At 48.7% G+C, this 19,131-nt stretch overlaps 2 pseudogenes; one reads left to right on the top strand and one right to left on the bottom strand.

The window, feature by feature from the left end:
- The first annotated feature begins 12,663 nt into the window (after window positions 1–12,663).
- Window positions 12,664–16,732, top strand: LOC147965554 (uncharacterized protein At2g24330-like; annotated as a pseudogene).
- A 517-nt stretch (window positions 16,733–17,249) lies between these two features.
- LOC125513661 (small ribosomal subunit protein mL103 (rPPR7)-like) lies at window positions 17,250–18,981 on the bottom strand (annotated as a pseudogene).
- Window positions 18,982–19,131: the final 150 nt, after the last annotated feature.

The raw sequence follows: 19,131 nt of genomic DNA, 5'->3' as shown, positions 1-19,131 counted from the left end.
ACATACATCTCATCAAAATATCGAACAAATACCAAATTCACATGACTACTAATAGCAAGACTTCTCCCTTGTCCTTAGGAACAAACGTAACTACTCACAAAGCATATTCATGTTCATAATCAGAGGGGTAATAATATGCATATAGGATCTGAACATACGATCTTCCACCAAATAAACCAACTAGCATCAACTACAAGGAGTAATCAACACTACTAGCAACCTACTAGCACCAATCCCAGACTTGGAGAGAAGAATTGGATACAAGACATGAACTAGGGTTTTGAGATGAGATGGTGCTGGTGAAGATGTTGATGGAGATTGCCCTCTCCCGATGAGAGGAGCGTTGGTGATGACGATGGCGATGATTTCCCCCTCCCGGAGGGAAGTGTCCCCAGCAGAAGAACTCTGCCGGAGCCCTAGATTGGTTCTGCCAAGGTTCCACCTCGTGGCAGCGGAGTCTCGTCCCGAAAGGTTGCTTCTGGTTTTTTCTTGACGAAAGGCTTCATATAGCAGAAGATAGGCATCGGAGAGCCACCAGGGGCCCACGAGGTAGGGGGCGCCCCCCACCCTCGTGGACAGGGTGTGGGCCCCCCGGCCTTCATCTTTGGCGAGGATTTTTTATTATTTATTGTAAGTCATTCCGTGGAGTTTCAAGACTTTTGAAGTTGTGCAGAATAGGTCTCTAATATTTGCTCCTTTTCCAGCCCAGAATTCCAACTACCGGCATTCTCCCTCCTTATGTAAACCTTGTAAAATAAGAGAGAATAGCCATAAGTATTGTGACATAATGTGAAGTAACAGCCCATAATGCAATAAAATATCGATATAAAAGCATGATGCAAAATGGACGTATCAAGTAGCCCCGTACAGAGCATTGTAGACATAGAGAATTTGCAAAACACATACGTCTATGATTGTGGTAGACCCGCTAACTAAACTTCTCTCACAAGCAAAACATGATCACTCTTCAAGAGTTAATCACATAGCAATGTGAACTAGATTATTGACTCTAGTAAACCCTTTGGGTATTAGACACATGGAGATGTGAACCAATCACATAAAGATGTGAACTATTGGTGTTAAATCACATGACGATGTGAACTAGATTATTGACTCTAGTGCAAGTGGGAGACTGAAGGAAATATGCCCTATAGGCAATAATAAAGTTGTTATTTATATTTCCTTATATCATGATAAATGTTTATTATTCATGCTAGAATTGTATTAACCGCAAACTTAGTACATGTTTGAATACATAGACAAAACAGAGTGTCCCTAGTATGCCTCTACTTGACTAGCTCGTTAATCAAAGATGGTTAAGTTTCGTAACCATAGACATGTGTTGTCATTTGATGAACGAGATCACATCATTAGAGAATGATGTGATGGACAAGACCCATCCGTTAGCTTAGCATAAATGATCGTTTAGTTTTATTGCAGTTGCTTTCATCATGACTTATACATGTTCCTATGACTATGAGAATATGCAACTCCCGAATACCGGAGGAGCACTTAGTGTGCTATCAAACGTCACAATGTAACTGGGTGATTATAAATATGCTCTACAGGTGTCTCCGATGGTGTTTGTTGAGTTGGCATAGATCGAGATTAAGATTTATCACTCTGTGTATCGGAGAGGTATCTCTGGGCCCTCTCGATAATGCTCATCACTATAAGCCTTGCAAGTAATGTGACTAATGAGTTAGTGGCGAGATGAAGCATTACAGAACGAGTAAAGAGACTTGCCGGTAACGAGATTGAACTAGATATGATGATACCAACGATCGAATCTCGGGCAAGTAACATACCAATGACAAAGGGAACAACGTATGTTGTTATGCGGTTTGACCGATAAAGATCTTAGTAGAATATGTAGGAGCCAATATGAGCATCCAGGTTCCTCTATTATTTATTGACCGGAGATGTGTCTCGGTCATGTCTACATAGTTCTCGAACCCGTAGGGTCCGCATGCTTAATGTGCGATGACGATTGGTATTATGAGTTTATGTGTTTTGATGTACCAAAGGTTGTTCGGAGTTCTAGATGAGATCACGGACATGACGAGGAGTCTCAAAATGGTCGAGACGTAAAGATCGATACATTGGAAGGCTATATTCGGACATCGGAAAGGTTCTGAGTGGTTCGGGTATTTTTCGGAGTACCGGAGAGTTATGGGAATTCGCCGGGGGAAGTAGTGGGCCTTAATGGGCCATACGGGAAAGGAGAAAGGGGCCTCAGGGGGTGCCCGCGTGCCCCCCTCTCTTTCCTTCTCCCTCTCCTACTCCTTTCCTCTCTCCCCTCTTGAAAAAGGAAGGGGACTCCAACTAGGATTGGGAATCCTAGTTGGACTCCCCCTATAGGTGCGCCGCTCCTAGGCCGGCCTCCTCTTCCCCCTCCTTTATATACGTGGGCAAGGGGGCACCCCAAAGACACACAAGTTGATTTCTTAGCCGTGTGCGGTGCCCCTCCATAGATTTCCACCTCAGTCATATTGTCGTAGTGCTTAGGCGAAGCCCTGCGTCGGTAACTTCATCATCACCGTCACCACGTCGTCGTGCTGACGAAACTCTCCCTCGGCCTCAGCTGGATCTAGAGTTCGAGGGATGTCACCGAGCTGAACGTGTGCAGATCGCGGAGGTGCCGTGCGTTCGGTACTTGATCGGTTGGATCGCAAAGATGTTCGACTACATCAACCACGTTACTTAACGCTTCCGTTTTCGGTCTACGAGGGTACGTGGACACACTCTCCCCGCTCGTTGATATGCTTCTCCTAGATAGATCTTGCGTGATCGTAGGAATTTTTTTGAATAGTACATTCCCCAACATATATGTGGGGAGGGGGGTGCCTAGAACACACAACATCAATTGTTAGCCGTGTGCGGCGCCCCCTCTCCACAGTTTACACCCCCAGTCATATTCTCGCGGTGCTTAGACGAAGCCATGCGCGGATCACTTCACTATCACCGTCACCACGCCGTCGTGCTGAGGGAACTCATCTACTTCCTTGACACCTTGCTGGATCAAGAGGATGAGGGACGCTATCGAGCTGAACGTGTGCAGAACTCGGAGGTGTTCTACGTTCGGTGTTTGATCGGTCGAATCTAGAAAAAGTTCGACTACATCAACCGCGTTGTCAAGATGCTTCCGCTTTTGGTCTACGAAGGTACGTAGACACACTTTCCCCCTCGTTGCTATGCATCTCCTAGATAGATCTTGTGTGAGCATAGGATTTTTTTAAAAAATTGCATGCTACGTTTCCCAACATAAAGGAGATTTGGTGCCAATATTTTGGTACTTATTCATTGCTGAACTCCAGTTGTTTAAGCTCAACTTCAAGACAACCACTCTACTCTACTTCCTTAGAAGGAAGAGGTTGTGCAGATTGAATAATTCCGTCCTATGTGTTTACTCATTGTAATCTTCCAAAAAAAACTACCAAACTGGGTACAAATAGACCAATGGCCATTGTTCATCCTACTCGGTCTGCTTTCATGCCTGGACGTCATATCCTGGAGGAGGTGGTTGTCCTGGATGCAACGGTCCATGAGCTTCACTTGATGAAACTCGGTGGAGTTATCTTTGAAGTGAACTTTGAAAAAGGCTATGGTAAACTTAAGTGGCCTTTCTTACAATAAGTTCTAAAAATGAATGGTTTTGACCCTGCTTGGCGACAACATGTTCGTTCCTTTGTTCAGGTTGACATTGTGGGGACGAGTGAATGATTATACGAGGCACTAGTTCCAGACCATGAAAGGATTGGACATGAGTAAGACAGTTAATATGAAACCTGTCCTACGCCTTTGCGAGCAATTGTTCGGGCTTAAAATAAACTTCCACAAATGCCGAATATTCTACTTTTGGTGCGCCAAAGAGGAAGAAAATCAGTATAAACAAGTGTTCGGTTGTGAGATTGGTAATAAGTTCCCGTTCACCTATCCCGGGATACCAATTCACTATCGTAAACCTACAGATAAAGAGTGGAAGGGTATAAAGCACATGTTTGCAAAGAAGCTCAGTTGTTGGAAATGTAAACTAATGTATTATAGTGGACGGTCGGTACTTGTTAATTTGTTGCTCACGAGTCTATATATGTTCATGCTTTCGTTCTTTGATGCACCGAAAGGGTGTGGATAAGACTAGATCTTCACAAGGCCAAATTCTTTTGGTAGACTGATAAACAATAAGAACAATTGTGAAGAACAAAAACATGAAAATAACGGAGGAAGAAATGCATAACGGAACACATAATGTGTATCATGCTGCAGCAAAGGCCAGCTCCATCGGCAAAAAAAGTGTGCTACAAGATTTAGTGCCGCCCTCCACCAAATGCTATACAAGTTATAGCGTACTATATTTAAAAATTGAGACATAAAAATGTCAAATAAAAAAAGTTAAGGCCTTTCATATTTTGCAAGGAGAGGGGGCACTCCAAATTAAACAGAGAAGCATACGAGAGCTAGGTTCAGGGCAAGTACACTCATAATTTGCAAGGAAAGAGAATACCCCTAATTAAACAGAGAAAAATCAGTGCCTGACTTACCGGCACCGGTGGTGTGGTTGACTTCAGCATTGTTTTGCTGGAGTTGGAGGCGTGGCCGACACAGCTACTTGGAGGGGGGATGTAAAGAAGCTGTTGCAGCTCACGAACTGCCACCACTGCCTTGGCTCACGAGTCACGAACGTCCCCATCATCTCTGCCCTCGGTCGCGAGCTGATGAGAAATTTGTGACGAGTTGGCTAGGTTAGGGTGTATGCGTTGGGTTTGCGTCTAAGAGAGACTGAGTTAGAGTTGGACCGATGCGATGCCTGATGGGCTGTTGTGTGATACTCTCTTCATCCGAAAAAATTTGTCTGTCAAATAGATGTATCTAGCACTAAGAAAAAAGCTTTGAACAAGTCTTTCCGGAAGGAGGAAGCACACGCTAAAACACTACAACTTTATTTCCTTTAACGTCAAAATAGTATGCTATAGCGCGAGCAAGCAAATTAGGTAAAACGTAACGTGACCCTCCCAGATTATCTGCTATGGCAAGCTATAACGTTGAAATAACAAGCTATTTTTTTCATTTTACAGATATATTGTCGACCAATGCCTACATGCCCTCAACACAACAAGTATACCACTATGCGTCCATTTCTACCAAATTCGATGAAGTAAACTTCCCTTGCAGACGAAAAGCACTCATCATCAACATAGGTATTCAACAAAGCCAGTAATGGATCAAGATTGATCATGCACCAATAGCTGCAGCTTGCAGATAATATTTTTTGCTAACTGTGATTTTTTTATATTTATTTTGTTTTTTTCATGGTAATACATATCTCCTTCATATCATAAATAACAAAGTACAAGTCACGTAAAGACCTACATGACAAAACTAAAAAAATAGCAGAACATTTCTGAGCTTGACACCAACGTCCGTCACCTGCCTCCGGCACCACCACAATAGCCACCGAAGAAAAGAATGACGAATCACCTCCTCACCCGAGCTCGACGCGGCTCCATTGCTGATATGCAGCTTTGCGGACCTCCAAGGTGGTTCATCAAAAGTGAAGCCCTTACCGTTGAACGAATCAGACCGGGGCAACACTTCGGACACGCCATCGAACCCCAGATCTGGCACCTCACCACGACTAAAACGCCGAAGGAGGATACCATATCTGTCATCCACGAACCCCGAGCCGAGCACATGCTCCGTCTTCCAGATGTCGTCGATGCAGACCACAATCTGCATTCTCTCCTGGACTATCTCCCAAGCTCCGCGCCGACGCTGGAGCAAACATCGTCGCAACGGCGGAGCCCGAGGACACATGTCCACCACGAGGATGTCGCCGCTGCCACGCTATACTTGCTTGAACAGACTGGTTTCCAAATTCATCCCCAACCATAGGACCGATGGCCTCATCAGGGAATGATTCGAAGAATCTTTATCCAGCATTGTCATCGTCGCCGCCGAAGCAAAGACGACGAACAACCTAAAAACCTAGACTATGATAGAGTAAAAGCGACCCACACGTGTAATGAACGTTGATACTTATGTATTAATAAGTATGGTTGTGTGCATCAGTGTGTGGTCCTTAACTTTTTTAGATGCTCCGGATCCGCGCGCCCATGGTGCGTCCTGATGCTCGGCGCGCCAACGGAGGGGTTGCGCGTCCGCCAGCGTGTTCGGATGCCAGGCGGACCACACGACCTCCGGCGAGGTAGCTATGGCTGGCCTAGTGCCGGATCCGTGCGCCATTTGGGCGGACGTAATGGATTCCCGACGGAAGGTGTCCGAGCACAGCCATGCACGGGCTTCCTGCCGGACGCGTCGGAGCGTAAGCCGGACATCCATCTCCTTCTCGGGGCCGCGTGAGATGAGCTCGGGATCGACAGATCTGGAGGTGAAGGACTCGGATCCGCTGCCCATCATCGGAGACGGCCGAAGGAAGCCGAAGACAAGTTTGGGTGGCGTAGGGGAGGGGAGTGAAGTGATCAGGATTTGATCTGGCGAGTGGACGGGGAGGAATTTATGTGAGGTCGGGTAGGCCAGCGTGGGTCGGGCCCAACGTGGCGGGCGTGCCCGAATGCGTCCGAACGCCCACATATCCGTCTCATATTTAGACTGGATATGAAAGGTGTCGGCCAGTCCGGACGTTTGAGAACCGTTTGAGGAGATTGTCTTGATAAAAAAATCGTAATCGGATGGTTCGCCCGGGCGTATGGAGCGGGTTTGAGGCGACCGGATGTAGATGTGCTAACACGATATGAAACCTGCCCATGAGCTGCACCTGCATGCCGATGGAACCAATTATTGTTTCAGTTAAGAGACGTTTGATCATTACGCGTGGTTCGAATTTGATGCTACACAAGCAACCGACTATGGTCTACCGGCTATTGATCTGTAGTCTCGCACACTTTCATGTACCGCGCTCTGTAAGTTTCAAGACAGAACTTGCTCATGTAAAACACATGGCGAGACTTGCGAGCACGAGGAAGGGAGGTGGTAGAAACCGAATCGAGCTAGAGCTACGCTAGAGCGCGGGGGAAGCAAAGGACGCAGAAGCACATGCACCTACAAGGGGAGCACCGCACATGGGAATCTGGGTCGTGTAGCTCTAGCTTTCATCACTTTGCTTGGAATCTGCGGGTCTTTTACAATTAGCAGCACGAGCCTACCAAGGTAGAGGTAGAGTATGAGTAACACATCACATCGCAGACGAGACCGATCGATTAGCCAGGAGCTTAAATATCTTATCTTGGCGGGGTAACTGTGGAGGCACAGTGAACGTACTGCCCCAAGATCCTGGATTTCGCTGTCTTTCCCCTCTCAATCACTCACGCTCGCCAACAAAAGGTGACGGCGAAGAATGACAAACCAATTAAGCACCTCAGGGCATCTTCAACTGTGACCCGCAGACCGTTCGCATCCGTCCGACCATGAAAGTCATTCAACTTGAGTCTGTATGGGTTCGCTGAACGATCCGAACAAACTGTAACTGAACATGGGGTTTTGCGGGAGTCCGAACACGTGAAACGTCGCTCTCTGCCTCTGACCCACCCAAAAAAAAAAAGACGGAACCCGCACTTTAGTAAAATCCTGCACTGTTTTCGCGTCAAAATCCCCCACTCTTTTCCCCTTGCCGCTCTCCGCCCAATTCCCGCTCTTTTCTCCCACCCTCTTATTCCTTCCGCCGGTGACGCATGAAACCGTCAGAGAACCTGTCGGAGATGGAGGCGGCGGCGGTGCCAGAGGATCAGAGCATCACGCTAGCCCGGAAGATCAGCTTGGCTACGTGGCAAACTCGCCGCATCAAAACGAGCTACGCGGCAAACTTGTCGCATCAAAACGAAGGCCACAAAGGAGGAGAGGCTCAAGAAGCGGTTGGCCGCCAGTGGGCCTAGTTGTGGTGTTGGGTGTGGCGATCGCGGTGGTCGCGACAGACGTGGCGGACGTTGCCAGACGGGCGCACCCACAGTACAGACGGTGCCATGGCCGGAGGATTACAAGCCTCCGTACTACTACGCCGCCAAGCAGCTCGAAACCCCCGTCGGTAGGGTGCCTTACATCGTCGACGTTAACGCGACGCCGCTCTTCTCCGAGCTTTCTTCGCCGCAGCTCGTCCGAGCGCGGGCGGCGGGCGGGGAGCAGATGGGTGCCCGCATGATGTTCGTTGCAATGCCTAGAGCGGGGGAGCCGGCGTATGACGACCGGGACAGGGAGATGCTCGACATCATCCATGACAGAGGCGAAGAAGGGGGAGAGGGCTATGAGGACGGGACAGTGGAAGGCTTGGATCCCACCTACTCCAGCAACTACCATCGGTAGCAGTACTATACCCAGACAGGCACGCGGCAGTCCTACAATCAGATGGGCGTGGACACACATCAACAACAACACTGGGTCGCCGAAGAGCAGTAGCCGGATGGGAAGGAGGATGAGGAGGAGGGGAAGGACAGCGAGGACGATGATCCGCTGATACAGCCGGTGATCCAAAGAAGAAGGGTAGAGGAGAAAGCTTCAACATGCGGGAGGACGAGTTGTTGTGCGATGCATGATTGGCCACTAGCCTTGATCCTCTCCATGACACGGAGCAAAAGGGCACAACCTCTTGGAACAACATTCATATATGGTTTCATAAACACAAATATTTCGCGTCCTACTCCGACGCAGTCATCCGCAACTGTGAATGGAAGTCCCTCTACCATCTATGATACACCATCCAAGTGGCCGTGTCCAAGTATTGCGGGCACTTGAAGCATCTCATCGCAAATGGCCTAGCGGTGTACAAATCACCGAGCAAGTAAGTTGATCATTAGACGGACATGCCTTCTTTTGTTGCTCACTTGCCGGACATGCATAGTTTTGTTGATCACTAGCCGGACATGTATTTGTTTTGTTACTCACTAACCGGATATGCATTGTTTTATAACGTTCTCGTGCTTGTTTCGTGTGCAGAAGTTGGAGAAGAAAAACTTCACAATCATGCATTGTTGGTTGAAATAATGGGCAATCAAAGTGGAACTTTTTCAAAGCCAAAACTGCCGCCAAGCCAACGAGGAAGAACCCGATGACCCTATCGGCCCAACCCAAGAACCGCCGAAGAAGGTTAGAAGAAATTTATGGGGGAAGAAGTGGGAGGAGGAAATGGCGAAGCAAGAAGGTGCAGCGGCCAAGCTGACGGAGATGTTCGAGAACATCTTGGTGAAGAAGGAGGAGGTATGCGTTAAGCGGTCGGAGATCAAGGAGGAGAAGAAGGCAGAGAGGTTCAAATTATTGATGGAGTCGACGGACAAGTAGCTCAAACTCGAAAAGAGGAGGACCATGGTCGAAGAGAGGAATGTCGTGCTCGGGGAAAAGAAAGTGAAGATCGCCGCCAATGCGGAGGACGCCATGATGTTGACCTTGAATGTAGACTCTTTGGATGCCGATGCAAGAAGGACTGCGCAATCCGTCTGGTACCAGATGTTGCAGCGGCAGAAAAATCAGTTGGCGGCGGCGGAGAATGAGGACGCGACGGAGGTGATGGAGGAGGATGCAGAGGCTGTCTATGCGACGGCGACGACACCTTGACCGGGGAGTACCCGAGTGGGATTGCCGGTCCGGCAGGACAGAAAATTGCATGGACTGTCGGACTGATGTTCTTTTGGATTCAGACATGTAAAAACAAAGCATACTTGGCTTTTTTCGGTTGTGATCAAACATGCAATCCGAAGTTGGTGTGATCCAGTGCGCTGTGTGGATTGAGTAATTTGAATTTGGATTTGCTAGCGGACATATAAGATAGCGTTGGATATCGGTTGTCAGTATCCAAGCCCGTGGACTGGTCCCATATCTATGGACGGATGTAAAAGAAAATTTACGGGTTGACGTTGAAAATGATCTAATATCATCAGGGTTCGCTTTCAATCAAAAGGCTCAAGAACGATAGACATTTGATGATGGGGGCTACTGCTGATCTGCCACAGCGAAAACTTCAGGTGGCTTGCTCTTGGCGTACTAAAAATCATTATCATGCATGTCATCACCACCATGGGTTCAGAGCAGCAACTTGCAAGCACTCCCATGTACATTGTACGAAAGCTGTACCGTGCACTGTGCGACTCCGGCTTGTTGGCCTTGGGCGTTGGCTGGCGGTGCAGTATGGTGGGGGTCAGCCCGATCGTCCGTCACCGGGGACAAGGAGAGGGAACAATTGGATGGCAGAGGCGCGAAGCGAAGGGATTGACATCTCCGGGTTAAAATTTCTGTGCCCGCCAACCCCACGGCGTCGAGTGCACGCTCCGTTGCGCTGTGGAGACTGGAGAGTAGTTCTAAAAATTTCAACCCCAGCGGCAGCATTCCAACTTCCAAGTCCGGGATGATTTCACCGGAAACTTTACACATCTTGCCGGGATCCGAACGGATTTGCAATATGATGATAGGGAATGGCATATTGGTGGGAGGGGATTGGAGGTCCAGCGTGCGTACATGATGAGGATGATCTGTGCTGAAAGGGAAGGCGGGCGGGGATGGACGGGCCACCAGCTTGCTAGTTTTGGATATGCATGCACTGCGCCTGCGCTGGTCGTCTACCTACCCGCTTTTCTCTCTCCGCGTGGCCAACTCCACCACGCGACCCTATCCTGTCCGACCTCGTCCGTTTGGGGTAAAAGAAACAAAAAAGGCAGCCTAGCGCGCGGGAGCAAACGGACTTTTATCCGCTTTGTGTCTGCTTTCGATCCATTCCTGGCCAAACTTGCGCCGGTTTTGGGATGAAACGGACACCACACGGACGGGCGGGACGCGCGCGCTTGTCCTCCCCTGGCTTGCCTGTCGGGGACACTAGCAGTCCCTCCGCTCCCAACGCTTCACCCTCTCTCCCCGCCCCGCCCCGCCGCCGCCGCCGCCGCTATTCTCCGGCCGCCTCGTCACCGCGCAGCCCCCCCCCCCCCCCGCCGTCCATACCAAACCACGTCTCGACATGGCCACCACCACGCCCGCGCTTCCGCCGTAGTTTTGGTCGTCGATCGGAGGAGGTTTGGCCGTGGCCGTCCTTGCCGGTGGCAGAGCCGGACACGACTGCCGGCGACGTACCACGGCGGCCGAGGCAGATTCCGACGAGAGCTCCAGAGCGGCCTGTAGCCGGCCGGCAACCACCCTGTTGCGTCGAGGTGATCATCGCGGCCTCTTCGCCACCACGACCGCAAGGTGTTCGACTTTTTGCCAACAAAGGTATGAACAGTGGAGACGAGTTTTTCTTCCATCACTTCCTTTGTTCATCGGACGATTCGTCGTCGGATGATGACGATCTTGTGGTGGCTGCACTGGTCGTTCACGACCATATTCAACGGCAGCTTTCTCGGTACAGGGGGCCAGTCCCTGGCCGTGCTCCCAACCTGAACCGCAACAGGAAGAGAGGCCACGCCCTGCTCTATGCAGATTACTTTGCCAACACCCCGCTCTTTAGGCCGGATAAATTTCGTCGCCGTTTTCGTATGGCAAGGCATGTGTTCAATCGTATCCGAGAGGGAGTGGTTGCTCATGACCCATACTTCGAGTGCAAGACGGATGCCCTTGGCAAGCTTGGATTCTCCTCCTATCAGAAATGCACCGTGGCCATCCGCATGCTTGCATATGGAATTCCAAGCGATCTGGTGGTTGAGTATGTGCGTATGAGTGAGACAACATGTCTGATGTCAATGTACAAGTTTTGCCAGGCTGTGATCGAGGTCTTTGGGCCAGAGTACTTGAGGCAGCCAACTGCCGCTGATACAGAGAGATTGTTGGCGACCAACGCAGCTAGAGGATTTCCAGGTATGCTTGGCAGTATAGATTGTATGCACTGGGAGTGGAAGAACTGTCCATTTGCTTGGCAGAGCCAGTACAAGGGGCATGTTAACGGGTGCACTGTCATATTAGAAGCGGTGGCATCACAAGATCTTTGGATATGGCATTCTTTCTTCGGCATGGCAGGTTCTCACAATGATATCAACATGCTGCAGCGTTCTCCAGTCTTCGCGAGGCTTGCAGAAGGCCACTCCCCACCTGTCAACTTTGAGATCAACGGCCACCATTATAACAAGGGATACTATCTAGCAGATGGTATATATCCTCAGTGGTCAACTTTTGTGAAGACAATCTCGAAACCCCAAGGTGAGAAGAGAAAGAGATTTGCCCAAATGCAAGAGAGTGTTAGAAAGGATGTGGAACGTGCTTTTGGTGTGCTTCAATCCCGGTGGGGTATCGTTCGAAACCCTGCACTGTAATGGGATGAAGGGAAGCTTTGGAAGGTGATGACTGCTTGTGTGATCATGCACAACATGATCGTCGAGGACGAGCGGGATGAGAGTATCTTCGACCAAGGATTTGATTACCAAGATGAAAATATTGAGCCCCTACACCAAGACCCGGCCACATTTGAACAGTTTGCCCAATTCCACCGTGAGATGCGTGATTGGCACACTCATGTGAATCTTCAAAATGACTTGGTTGAGCACGTGTGGGATCACATTGGCAACCAATAGATGTATTTCTCCATTTTATGTTCAGTCAAGACAATTTCGATTTGATTGTAAAACTATTTTATTAAAGACAATTTTAATTGGGTTGTAAAACTATTTTAATTTTCAGACAACTATTTGGGTTCGAAAGTAGTTTTAATGTAAATTTGGGCATTTCTTGGCCCTGACGGACAGGATGGGGCAAAAGGATGCGGCCGCGTGCTGGGCGCACGACCACCGCATCCCAGGACAGGCCCAGACACGACCCCAAATCCCTACCCAAAGGGACAAAAACAGGACAAAACGGACGTCCGTTTGGGATCGCGCGGTGGAGTTGGCCTTATCCTGACTCTATACGCGCGCAACCTGCACCACACATCCAGCCCTACTATCAAATCAATATGGCCCACATGTGTCAGCCATGCATGCGCCAGTGTGTATAGTTCAGCCGCATTTCAATTGATTCGACCTAACGTGGTACCAACAAGGTTAATCAACATATTTTAACTAATTGTGGTTTATTATTTACTAAAAAATAATGTAATTCTTCTCAGAAAAAACTAATAAAGTTAATTACTGGATTATACCAAAGGAATTTTTAGATGGCTGTGGCGAACTCTACTAGAATTTAACACTGTATGATTGGAGCCGCGGCCGGCAAAGTCTCCATGCTTGTTTAGATACACAAATGACAAATTGACAACTTTCTTTTTGCTAGTAAGGATCTTGGCAGTAATGTTATCTTGTGATATGTATTAAAATGTTAATCTTGTCCAATACTAACCTACTCCCTCCGTTCCTAAATATAAGATTGATGAACTGAAAGAACGGACAAATTATTACCTTACCCAACAGCTTATCCAGGTAAGCGGTCATTGGTCAAGCCATTGAGCTCATTACTTGGGATAGAATTTTATCATGGCATTGACACAACAGTACTAAATGATGACAGAGTGTATCCCAACTTGAACATGTGCAGAAATATGATCTTGATCCAGCTGCAAAAGCTGCTGCAGCTTCGGTTTTGGCATCCAAGCTGGGGGCAGATTCTGGCTTAAGAGTACATCTTGGGGAAGAACCAAATTCTGATGCAGCAGTGGTTATGAGCAACAATGCTGAGATATTGCCATCAGATGGGCTGAGAAACAGGAAGCAACCCAATGCAAGAGGCAGCAGGACTGCTAGCACTACAGCTGCTCACACTTCGGCGCAAGGTGCTGAATCTAGCCCAGCTCTTAATGCTGGCCTGGAAAACGTACAGCCTACAAGGGTTGTAGAACATTATCAAGGCTCTGGGGCAAAAGTGATGGTGGATGGATTGCAAAAATCGCTGCCTTACTTGTTGGGGAGGACCATCACAGTCGTACGCTTTGATCTGTGCCAATTGCCATATGCATAATGGTATGTACGAGAAACAAAACTTTTTGACCTTTTTAGCCATGCCCTCTCTCTAGATAATGTAAAAAAGGTCTTACATTTTGAGGCAGAGGGAGTATTTCCTTAGAAAGAATGGACGCGTGACACGACACCTACCCAACTTACTAATCTGCAGGCTTGGCCCGGAAGGAAGATTACCCACGCATTACATACTATTGCCCCTCCCACATTGTCATGCTCTAACCTCATCAAAGAACTCGATGGGGCAATACTCAGGCTCCAACTCAGGCCCATCGACCCCAGTTGCTCCTGCTGATGTGATGTTATGATGATGATCCACAGCAAAATTGGAAGCCCAGAGAAAGTTGGGAGTACGTTTTTCCATAAGCCCCGTCCGGGAGGGAGGAAGGGAGGAACCGAAGGAGGTCGAGATTCCGAATTTTCCTTCTACCTGGTCTACACGCATTGCCAGCCATGGTAAACGTATTCGCTTCCGATGACCTGGAGGCGATCCTTATGTACACACTTTTGCACCGATGCGTGCCACAGCTTTAATTAATTGTTATTCCACCTACGAGCTCCACGTCTGTGTTTGTGAACCTACCGGAAAGGTTTGCCCTTCGAATTTGGAACGAGATTGGGGGTTTGGAGTTGCTACTACTATTGTTTGAACCACTTGCAGGCGCAATAAATGCACACACAACATCGCATGATTGGTGTCCTTTTGTTCTTAATTTTTTTTTAAAACAAGGCAAAAGATTTGCCATTTCATTGATTAAGAAGGAAGTTGCAGACAAAACCACAAAGCGGCTAAGAAAAACATTAAGAGGTCTACTCTCACGGCATTACAATATTTGTTCTTAAAATGCTTTCGCCTTAGGGCATGTACATCAGTTCCGACACATGTTGTCTGTAGCGATCCTCCAAGTCATCTATAGACAGGCTTACAAACACTTTGTATATTTTTTAGGCTATTTATAGGACCAAAAAATTAGAAGAGTTCGTGTAGCGGGGATACGACAGTTTGATAGGGAAGCGTCAACTTAAAAGACGGCTGAGCGTACAATGGGAAAATGTCTGTCGGTAAGTAGCGATATATCAGGGAAATCGACCGTCTGTTAAATTCTAGACACCCTCGTTCTCTCTCCACGTTCTCTTGCCTCCACGTAGAAAAATATCCCATGTGACATCCATTACAGACTGCTGACTAGACAGCACTGTACATGCCCTTAGTGCTTTCGCATGAAACACTCATCCAACTCCTTACAACTGACTTATGAGCCACTACTTACTAAGTATAAAAAAGCTCTTCGAGAATAATCAATAAAGTGGCCGTATGCATCTTCCAGATGCAGAGGCCGGGGGTCATCCTCCTTTTCTAAAAAAAATTACAAAAAAGCTATCCCCATGTATAATTTTCTGTCAAAGTTTATCCCAAAATGTTGCATTGCGTCAAGTTTTCGGCCACTGAACATGCCTGAACTGGCTACACCCACTGGTTATGTCGGCGTGTCCAGCAGCTGAAATTACGGCCATGTATTTTTGTACTAGTATTTGCAAAAAAAATGCTTCACAGTTGGAATATTGGTACAAAAATGCCCCCTAGTTGGACACGCATCGTGTACACGTACATCCATACTGTACAAATACGGGCCAAGGCATCAGTTGGTATGTGTTGGCCTCACTTTTGTTTTTCTTGCGGCTGCCTCTGACAAGAACGGCACCAAAGCAGGTTTTCGTGAGTGTGTGGATGAGTGCCAAATTGCAGATTCCAAATGACTTGATTTTTCTACCCAAAAAAGATATATAACATCATTATGTTTGAGTTGGAATTAATCAGATTCACATTTAGTCAAACCGACGGAAAAAAGAAAAACCCAACAGAAAGGAAACACTAGGGCCACCCAGGTCCAGAGATCCACAATTCTAGTGGGTCCAGGGTTGTGCCGACTGGTGGGACCCAAGAAAAGCGGAAAAGAACCTCGGTGCGGTTGAATTGGCTGAACTCGTGCTCGCTCGACACACGTTGGTACTAGGCTGACCGCCTATAAATATCTCCGCCCAGCCTCGAGTTCTGATTGCAAGTACATTCCTTCACACATCACCAGCATATCAATGGAGGAAGGGTGGCTGGGCACCGTGGCCCTCTGCTACTTGCTCGGCGGCATGATCAGCACAGCTGCTCCCATGCTTGCTGTGAGCATCGTGGCAGGGGTCATCCCGGGGCAGATGACCGCCGCGGGCATGTACGCCGCTGTGGTCACCACGACCAACGCGATCGCCACGGAGCTCGTCACCGCGTACGCTGCCAAGAAGGTGGCGGGGGCGAACGAGGACAAGTTCGGCCCCGTCAAGAAGGCTGCGGCAGCAGCGGTGGCCAACATCCTCGGCTCGGCTGTGACCATCATGGCGGTCACCAGGTCGCCATCACCGGCATCGTCGTCGTCCTCTTCATCCCCCTGGGCTACACCGCTGCGAAGCTCAATGGACGGGCTGCGGCTGCCGGAGCTCTCCGCGTGCTGTGCGTCGGCATGATCGCCCTGTGCATCGACTACCTGGCTATCCGCTTTTACCCCCGCATCCTCGAAAAGCAGTGATCCCATCTCCAGCAGGTAGTCACCGTTCTTCTGGTGTGCACACGGCAGATCATGTAATAATAAGAGTTTACTAGCGCATGTTTGCCTGTGTGTGCGTCGATGATAATAAGTCGTGTGGTCGTTGGTTCAGTTTGCAAGCGACTTGATGTATGTATATCTTTGAGCAGCAATGTGGTGGTTGGTTCAGTTAGAGAGCGACTTGATGTATATACTATATCTTTGAGCAGCAATACAGGTCACAGCTTCAGAAAAACAGCCCCACCCTGCTTCTCTAATTCAGCTTATTTCTAGCAAATTGTTTTCAGTTCAACACCTGTTGTACTCGAATTTCACATTCTCGGCAAACCTTTTAAATTACAAGAAAAACAAAGTCTAACCGACATCAATTTTGTTATTATGGAAAATAAATGCTGACTACCCAAACTACCAAGTTACTACCATTTCACTGTTCTTCTAATTATGCAAAGCCATCGCAAGACAAGAGTTACGTGGAAAATGTGCATGACAATATTTCTTGGGCTCTTTGATCACGAGGTATTTACAGCCGCATGATTTGGCAAACATGGCAGCTGCAGATTCCTGAAATAACTTACTACACACAACTCCAAAACATCAGACCATCTGCAATGCAGTTTTCTTATTACCACAGGTAGTTCATGGAAGCAAAGCAGGAACCAAACTCTTCTTACTCCGTGATATGACAAGACAAAGTACCAGCGCCAACACTGACACTGTTAATGGTGAAGTGACCACTTCACTCACTTGCAGTGGTGCTGGTCTCACTGCACACGCTCCCTGCTAATAATAATTCAGACATCCATGTAGTATTGATACAAAGTAAACCTGGATACACAAAACCATAATAATAATAAAATGGCAATGCCCAATGATTTTAGTTAAGACAAGCATCACCAGAACAATATCTCCTAACATCGCGCACACTGCTGAGAGTGACAGCCGACTCTTAATTCCAAAGTGACATAATCCTATAACTTATTCACGTTAGCATCCCAAGAGCCCTTATCGAAAACAGCAACACCTTAGTGTTTACCTCTCCCCAAAGCAGCATTAACAATTCTTCAATGTTGAGAATGAGCTCAATTCAAACATTCTAACCAAACTGAAACAAAGTACTCTTCAATTAAGCAGGACCCCTCGGCACTTCCTCATCAGTGGATGTCTCAGGTGAAGGCGTTTCATCACCATCATATTCTTCTGACACACCCGTTTCCTCAGCAGCAGAATCTTTGAGTTCAAGTGCCTCGGTGGTAGCAGGTTCAGACTCAGAGACTGGTTCTTCAGCTGTACATTCTGCGTGAGGGGTTGTATCTCCGCTATCCGAGCAGAACCCAAGCTCCTTTTCCAGCTTCTTCCACCCAGACAGCATAGTGTCAGGGAACTTCTTCGTCACCATGTAAATAACCTCCTTCGCCTCCCTTTGCCAATCCTTCAACAAATCCTTTCATTGTCTTAAAGTCTGGCACCTTGTGCTAGCTCATGCTTTCCCTGAAAATCTTCATGGCAGTATCAAAATCGCCATGAGCATACAGCGCTGCAAGCATGTGCTTATATGTGGCTGCATTCGCTGAGCACCCTTTGTCACCTAGCGAACGGTACAGCGCCTTGGCATCCTCCATCTTTCCATCTTTGCAATAGGCAGTCATGAGGAAATTGTAGGTGATGGTGTCTGGCTTTACTCCATCGGCCTCCATTTCCACCATCACCTGGAGAACACCTTCCGGCTTGCCATTGAGTCCGTGGTGCATGGCCTTCACATTATATGTTGCATGGTCTGGCTTGCATCCGCTTTCCAGCATCTGCTTCCACAAAGTCTGGGCCTCCTCTACCTTCTTCTGCTTATACATGGAATCAATCATTGTGGTGTAGATGGTGGTGGTCGGCGAGATACCTTCCTCACGCATCCGGGCTATCACTTCGTGAGCCTTGGCGTCATGGCGGACCATACAGTGAGCCTTCACCAGTATGGCGTAGGAGGTGGCGTTGGGGGTGATGGAGAACTCCTTGACCGGGACGCGGCGGTGGCGGCAGCACCGGACGAAGGCCGATAGGAGGGCGTTGAAGGGCATCGGGGAGATGGGGGACGGGAGGGACGGCGCGGCGGAGCGGAAGGCTTCGAGGGCCTTCTCGGGGAGGCCGGCGGAGGCGTATGAGCAGAGGATGGCCGAGAGATGCGGCTCGGTTGGGGAAGCTGGGATGTGGGAGGAGAGGAGCGCCTCGGCATCAGCATGCCGTCCGGCGCGGGTGAGGCGGCGTGCGGCAAGGGAGAGCGCATGGCGCGTAGAGCCGGCGGAGAGGGAGGCAGTGTCGATGGCCTCGAGGAGGGAGACGGCGCGGTCGGCGTCGTACTCGCGGCGGAGGCGGGTCTTGGCGGCCGAGGACGTGAGGGGGGGGGGGGGGGGGGGGGGCGCAGTGGTGGTGGCGCAGAGCGTGCGGAGGAGGACGTCGGCGCGGCGGCTGCGGCGGCGGCGGAGAAGGGAGGCGAGGGCTGCCATTTTCGGGGGTGGAATTGGATCACAGCAAGGTTTGGGGTTTTAGGTTTTGGGCGACAGACAGAGTACTCAGGAGTCTGTTTTGGAAATGGCCAGTGTTGGGCCTACTTGGGCCGTACTGTACCAATTTTCTTCGCTAAGCCGAAATCCTAAGCCCAGAACGTATCGACAGTCCAACTC

The sequence above is a fragment of the Triticum urartu genome, chromosome 6A (assembly GCF_056163025.1).
Source record: "Triticum urartu cultivar PI428250 chromosome 6A, HENAU_Tu73, whole genome shotgun sequence".
Classification (NCBI taxonomy): Eukaryota; Viridiplantae; Streptophyta; class Magnoliopsida; order Poales; family Poaceae; genus Triticum; species Triticum urartu.
The sequence above is the reverse complement of the archived record's forward strand: the minus strand, read 5'-3'. Positions and strand labels throughout refer to the sequence as shown.